Source organism: Zeugodacus cucurbitae, chromosome 5 (genome assembly GCF_028554725.1).
Source record: "Zeugodacus cucurbitae isolate PBARC_wt_2022May chromosome 5, idZeuCucr1.2, whole genome shotgun sequence".
Taxonomy (NCBI): domain Eukaryota; kingdom Metazoa; phylum Arthropoda; class Insecta; order Diptera; family Tephritidae; genus Zeugodacus; species Zeugodacus cucurbitae.
The window spans coordinates 18,576,449-18,584,520 of record NC_071670.1 but is presented as its reverse complement, the minus strand read 5'-3'; the positions used below and the strand labels follow the sequence as shown (position 1 = coordinate 18,584,520).

At 33.6% G+C, this 8,072-nt stretch overlaps 1 pseudogene; it reads left to right on the top strand.

Annotated features, from left to right (window-relative positions):
* Positions 1-5,298: 5,298 nt before the first annotated feature.
* On the top strand, positions 5,299-6,192 carry LOC128922243 (uncharacterized; annotated as a pseudogene).
* The last annotated feature ends 1,880 nt before the right edge of the window (positions 6,193-8,072 follow it).

The following is an 8,072-nucleotide window of genomic DNA, read 5'->3' as shown; positions in this document are numbered from 1 at the left end:
GGTGAGCACGAAATAATGAATACCCAGTGAGAACTCTGTAGCCTAACATTTTAAGAATGTTTTTAATTTTTTCATAAAACATGAATTTTTGTGCTCATTTATTCATTTTAGTTATTTTATTATTTAAACAAATATATTAGAACACAAAAGCATTAACTTTTCTGTCTTTAAATAGCTTAAAACCATAAATATAATACAGAACATAAAACGACATATATAAAAGTAGGCATTTCGAGTAGGGCACTTCTGCAAAGGGCAATAGCCATGCGCGACGTTTACTCGTTGCTGGTTCGACAACGACTGAATCAGAGATAAAGAGATGTACAACTCTCATCTCACTGGAATTGAGAGCGCAATATCAAACGTCAAAACCACCTAAACTTTGACAGTTTGTCGAGATGAGGAGGTTTTGACGTTTCGCAATTGGAAAAGAGGGACGGCCATATTGAAATGTTGATAATAATGCGACGGAGACATTTATAACCGCCGTGCAAGATCACTTATTAGAACTTAAAACAATAAATATAAAAGGAATCGCGAAATTTTAAGGTATTTGAAAAAATGTTTTGTGATCTGCAGCAGCGAGATTTTAGTTTTCCATGGAAAAAAAATATTATTTGCCAGTTGATACGTATTGATTTACTTTATTTACCACTGAAAGTTTGAAAACCGGTTGGTTTAATATACCATAATATCACTAACCGAGATTTAAATAGTTATTATTTATATTAATCGTTAAGTGTAAAATAATTATTAGCCGTAATAAATGTTGGGTATTTTAATTTAAATGCCCAAAAATTTGTATTTTGCCTGATCTGGTAATAATGCAAAATGTTATAAAAAACGCAAATTTTGAGGCGTTCTCACACTGGAATAAGTTGGACATCCCTTTATCCCTGGACTGAATGATAGAGCGTAAGCGTACGTGTGACTTGAAGAGCTGAACACAAAGACGACGACACGACACGACGTAGCGACGGCTAATCACAAATGTCGCTTTGAAGCCAGGGTCTTGAACATTTTGAAGACGGCAGCGACATATCAAATAGCAATTTCATTGTTGCCGTACTGAAACCTTTCACTTCAATAAAATTTACATATTTAGTTTAAAGTGAAATTATTTGTGCAAAAAATGTAAAAATAGTCTATTTATTTGTTTTAAATAATCGATTGCTATTATAAATTATATATCAAAGCTATTTTACGTTTCTGCTGGCAAAATAACGTCATACTTGTGAGAACTTTGAATAATTTTACATTTCACATGTTAGTGGCAGCTCTACAGCGGCCATTGTCGTTGGCAAAATTTGAAACATTTCTAATTTGGCGACAACGACAACTACTAGCCTGTTGTCGCGTAGTCGTGCTGTTGTCAAAAAATCTGTGCCCATAAGAACGCGTGTATTTTAATATTTGACAGATGTCGCTCGTCGCTTGTCGTCTTCTATGTGTTCAGCACATAAGTCGGCACAATTGTGGTATGGTTCTACATACACATGTGAATATATTTATACATACACATGCGAATATGTTCATATTTCAATCATACATATGCGTACACATTTTTCCGAAGTCGTATAACTTCAAAAAAAATTTCATTTTATTGAAATAAAAAATTTACTGCCCCGGGTGAGGCTCGAACCCACAACCTTAAGAAATTTGAAAAATTTAATTTTATTGAAATAAATAAAAAAAATAATGCCTGGGTGAGGCTCGAACCACAACCTTAAGAAATTTTAAAAATTTAATTTTATTGAAATAAAATACATACACATGTGAATATGTCACCAACCAAAAGTAATACTTTCCATTTGCAAAGAAAGTAAATGAAGACTGACTACAAGAAATGATCCTGTGAAACATAGTCTTAACTTTTCAACGGCAAACGCAGAGAATTTCAAGCAAAAGTCACATAAACTAGTTGAGAATTCGCAGAAATGAAACAGAAACGAAAGTAAAAAAATCAAAAGAACCATACGCATAATGTTCGCAAATTTGTTCACATGCATATGTGTGTAAATAAATATGTGCACTTGTAGTACATTTCTTATAAAATCTTCGTTGCCACGGACAACGAATGACCGCAAATAGTAATTTTTTTGTCACAGACTTGTAATCAGTGTCGCGTTTTCGCAGGCAAAGAGGTCTATGTCCCCAACTCGTATTATTATGGTTTGTTTTAAAATAAATTTTTGGCGCTTGTTGTTTTTGTAGAACATTGCTTTTGATTTTTGGTGGTTGACAAACTTACGTGCACGCATATACAAATGTAAGTTTGTGTGTTTGTTCAATGACATATAAACATGTACATATGTATGTTTATGCATAATGTTGCATGCCGCGCAACAATTATCGCAACTTTTCCGAACTCGTATAAGAAGTATAACTTTAAAAATGGTAAAAAATACATTTCTGGAAAAGGTGGTGGCCCTTCAGTCAAGTTTCTTTAATTTCACTTGAAGAGGAGGTGAGTATTATACTGTCACTCAATACATCAGTGAAAGGCTTAAAAGGCATTAACAGTTTTGGATGCTTACCACTCACTTCAATAGAAAATATCCCTGATGAGATTCCTACAACAAGTAGTGGTAGCGAGAGACCAGTTGAGTCAATTTATTCCAAGCCTGACATTGAATTGGTTGAACCTACACCACATATGACTCCTGGTCTGGAAATAGAATCGAATGTGGATGCCGATATTTTCTGTACTCCACATAAAAAGAACAAAACAAACAAGATGGATCTTCTTACAGAACATATAACGATACAAAAAAAATGAAGACAAATATTTCAAAACTGCAGGACAATTGTAGATTAAAATAAGCCATAAGTTTTATTGTTAGTTCAAAACATTTCGTTTTAATGAATTTTTATGTTTTTTAACTTAGTCTAATAAAAAGGAATTCAACATGTATATTAAAAAATATCTAAAAAACTAAAAAAGCCTCACAATCATTACGTTCAGACTTGAGAATCCTTCGCGGTTATAATAAATATGTTTATCTCTTTTTGGAGCCATTATCTTTATGTGAGTTCCATCAACTGCCATTGTCACACCCGGAATTTTTGATTTGACTAAAAAAAGGTTTTTGATTCCAATTCTTCGCTGTCAGTCATGTAAATAGAAATCCATCTCGAACATAGCCCGTACTCAAGACAGTTAAGAACTTCTTTCAATAATCCACAGAATGTCGATTGGGCCACATTTATATTGAAGTCATTTCCAATGCAATGCTGATAGTTGCTTGTGGCAATGAAACGTAGACATGCAGCAAGCTTTAATTTTGCGGAAAGAGAACCTTGTCTCTTATCATTTCTACATACATTTTCGTATTCCCTTAAAATATATGTAAATGCTCTTTTGTTGACGCGAAAATTCTTCAGATTACGAATATACATAAATAATAGCTGCCGCAGGAGACTTATAGTTTTCGAGATATTTGAATTTTAAGTTGAAAATTTCACAAATTTAATGTGGCGATTTTTCGATTATTAGATAAGTTTTTATTTATATAATGCACTTATTATACACTAACACTTCACAAAATTGTTTCCACATATTTATTTTATGCCAATAAAGTTAAAATTTGCTTTAAATAAGCTTTTTAATTTTTGAACAATTTTGTTTATATGCACAATAACCAGGTTGACAGATATAATAAATATTGTACAAACGAATAAAAATTAATAAAAAAGGGGATTCATTCATTCCACCTCTTTGATAATCCCCGGTGTTGGCTCGGCCAGGGTTATTTTTTTGAAGCGCGGCCGAAGCCCGCCAATGCAAAAGGTAGTTCTACGCGGAAGAACTTGTCATTCCACCTCTTTGATAATCCCCGGTGTTGGCTCGGCCAGAGTTTTTTTTTTTTTGAAGGGCGGCCAAAGGCCGCCAATGCAGAAAGAAATTCTAAAAAAAAATGTTATGTTAAAGAGGGTATATTGCTTTCATAAAAACCCATTTCTTATAACGGATCTTTTTACAACTAAACAAAGTACCGTTTCTTTTTTTATCTGTTATGTCATTATATTCTTTTTTGCCAATTCTAATTAAAATATGCAAATAAGCGATCGGTTAGTGTTCATATTTTGTCATATTTCTTTATTTAAATAAATCGTGGTTAATTATAAAAAATGATTGCAAATTCTTCAGATATGGTATAATAAATTTTAAATTGTTAAAAATATTACTGAGGACTTTTAAATAGATTCCAACGAAGCGTCTACGTGCCATGGTGTGAAAAGAACTAATGTTCTTAGAAAAAAAAAAAAACATGGTGGCGGTCATGTAATGGTTTGGGGGTGTATGTCATCTGCAGGCGTTGGTCGATTGGAGTTTATAGACTCCACTATGAATAAAGAAGTGTACCTAGAGTTCTACGCGGAAGAACTTGTCATTCCACCTCTTTGATAATCCCCGGTGTTGGCTCGGCCAGAGTTTTTTTTTTTTTGAAGGGCGGCCAAAGGCCGCCAATGCAGAAAGAAATTCTAAAAAAAAATGTTATGTTAAAGAGGGTATATTGCTTTCATAAAAACCCATTTCTTATAACGGATCTTTTTACAACTAAACAAAGTACCGTTTCTTTTTTTATCTGTTATGTCATTATATTCTTTTTTGCCAATTCTAATTAAAATATGCAAATAAGCGATCGGTTAGTGTTCATATTTTGTCATATTTCTTTATTTAAATAAATCGTGGTTAATTATAAAAAATGATTGCAAATTCTTCAGATATGGTATAATAAATTTTAAATTGTTAAAAATATTACTGAGGACTTTTAAATAGATTCCAACGAAGCGTCTACGTGCCGTGGTGTGAAAAGAACTAATGTTCTTAGAAAAAAAAAAAAACATGGTGGCGGTCATGTAATGGTTTGGGGGTGTATGTCATCTGCAGGCGTTGGTCGATTGGAGTTTATAGACTCCACTATGAATAAAGAAGTGTACCTAGAGTTCTACGCGGAAGAACTTGTCATTCCACCTCTTTGATAATCCCCGGTGTTGGCTCGGCCAGAGTTTTTTTTTTTTGAAGGGCGGCCAAAGGCCGCCAATGCAGAAAGAAATTCTAAAAAAAAATGTTATGTTAAAGAGGGTATATTGCTTTCATAAAAACCCATTTCTTATAACGGATCTTTTTACAACTAAACAAAGTACCGTTTCTTTTTTTATCTGTTATGTCATTATATTCTTTTTTGCCAATTCTAATTAAAATATGCAAATAAGCGATCGGTTAGTGTTCATATTTTGTCATATTTCTTTATTTAAATAAATCGTGGTTAATTATAAAAAATGATTGCAAATTCTTCAGATATGGTATAATAAATTTTAAATTGTTAAAAATATTACTGAGGACTTTTAAATAGATTCCAACGAAGCGTCTACGTGCCGTGGTGTGAAAAGAACTAATGTTCTTAGAGTCTCTGAGTTGAAGAATATGTGGAATTTTTCGAAAATTTTACAAAGTTTCGATACTCGCGAAAAATGGATAGCATTTGCAGAAAGGAGGGTCTTATCCCGAAAAGCAAATTATGCCGCATCCATCGGACCCCAATGGCCGTTAGAATGTCTGAAAACTGCACGGTGGGAGTTTTCCGTTGCCGGAAAGGGGTATGCCGCACACAATCAGCGTATTCAAGATCCAATGGTACGTGGTTCGAAGACGTGAAAATACCACTGCCTCAAGTCTTTTATTTAATGTACGCGTATGCATCCCATTGTTCTCATGCGGAAGTTCGAAAGAACAGTATTATCAGGGAGCCAATTTTATCTAGCGCTACCATAAGTGACTGGTATAATTACTGCCGCGAAGCAGTAGTATTATACCAGGTTGACCATCAGATAGCGGTGGGTCAAATTGGCGGCCCTGGTAAAATTGTTCAAATAGACGAGAGCAAATTTGGGAAGCGTAAGTACAACAAAGGTAATAAATAATAAATTTATGATATATATTTATGAATTTATTTATCATATGTAATTATTTTATATTCGTTTACATTAGGGGGGAGAGTGGAAGGTCATTGGGTCCTAGGGATGATATAGGATGGGTGCGATGATCTTCGTCTGGAGGTGTGTCCGGAAAATGTGAGATCTGCTGAGGTGCTCATACCCTTAATACAGCGGCATGTAGAACAGGGTTCGATAATTTGTACTGACTGTCATACGACTGCCTATCCAATTACGGGTATGAGCACCGACGCGTGAATCATAGCGACCCAGATAATCCATTTGTCGCAGAGGACGGAACTCACACCCAGCGCATTGAATCGCAATGGCGCGTAATTAAACGTTTTTTATAAAAGACAATTACAATAATAGTGAAGGCTTTTCAAATTTGATATATGAATATATTTGGAGAAAAAATATATCAAATCGGCATTTAGACCCATTTGCAAAATTATTGGAGGCAATAAATCATAGATATAAGCCTGAAAACACCTTTCTTTTATTAAAATGCTAAATTAATTTCATAATTTTCTTTAGAGGTATATTTTCTTTTTTGTTCTCATTCGTTTGGATATGGCAACACTTGATATCTGACAATCTGTTTATTGTGCATATAAACAAAATTGTGCAAAAATTAAAAAGCTTATTTAAAGCAAATTTTAACTTTATTGGCATAAAATAAATATGTGGAAACAATTTAGTGAAGTGTTAGTGTATAATAAGTGCATTATATAAATAAAAACTTAACTAATAATCGAAAAATCGCCACATTAAATTTGTGAATTTTTATATTTAAAATTCTAATATCTCGAAAACTATAAGTCTTCCGCTGTAACTATTATACAGTGGCTCACAGCTTATTTCGTGTAAGCATCAATTTTGATAATACTGATATGAAATTAATATTTTTTGCTCTGAACAAAATGAACGAATGATGCAATTATATTGATAATTTAGTTTTAAATACAAAACATGTAAAAAAATTTACAAAAGTATTCAAATTCAATATTTTATTAAACAAAAACCAAAAACACACATAATTCATGGGTCACAGCTTATTTCGTGTGTTGATTTCCGTCCATGTGATACATGGAAATAACGGATACAGAAAACAAACGGTAAATCAAAGTGTGAACTATGAATACTTAAGAAGCAGTTTATGTTCTAAAAACAATGCAGATCAGTTGCAATTACGCGGTATATCATCATGGGTCCACGCACTTCAATTGAAAAACGCGAATTAGTTATTAAACATTTTCAAAGTGGAAAAACGCAAAAACAAATTGCTGAAATGGTTGATTTAAGTTCATCTACAGTTCAATATATAATTCAGCGCTTTGTACGTGAAAATCGCGTGCATAACAAGGGTCGAAAGGCTCCTAATAAAATTTTTAATGAAACGGATGAGGGGTGGATTTCAAAAAAGATTAAAAAAGAACCAATGTTAAGTGTTCCAGCGGTGACCAAAGATGTTGAAATGTTTCTCGGCTAAAAATGTCATCCAGAAACTGTGCGCAGAATATTAAGGGATTCCAATTTTCATGGGCGAACAGCTCGGAATAAGCCCGTTTACAGTTCGCAAAAGACCATTTAAACAAGGACAATGCTTTTTGGAATACGGTTATTTTCGCCGATGAGAGCAAGTTTAATCTTTTTGCGTCAGATGGTAAAACATACGTATGGCGGAAACCAAATACTGAGCTCCAAACAAAAAATTTACGCGCAACAGTAAAACATGGTGGCGGTCATGTAATGGTTTGGGGGTGTATGTCATCTGCAGGCGTTGGTCGATTGGAGTTTATAGACTCCACTATGAATAAAGAAGTGTACCTAGAGTTACTGCAGCAAAATTTACTTCAAAGTGCAGAAGACCTGGGTATACGTGACACTTTTCGCTTCTACCAGGACAACGACCCTAAACATAAATCTGGTCTTGTACAAACTTGGCTCATTTGGAATTGTCCACACCTCGTCCAAACACCTGCACAGTCACCAGATTTGAACGACTTTTCCACAAAATATTGAAATTTTATTTTGGTTTACTTTTTATAACTTTTTAGTAAGAATTTTTATACCACACGAAATAAGCTGTGACCCATGAATTATGAGTGTTTTTGGTTTTTGTTTAACAA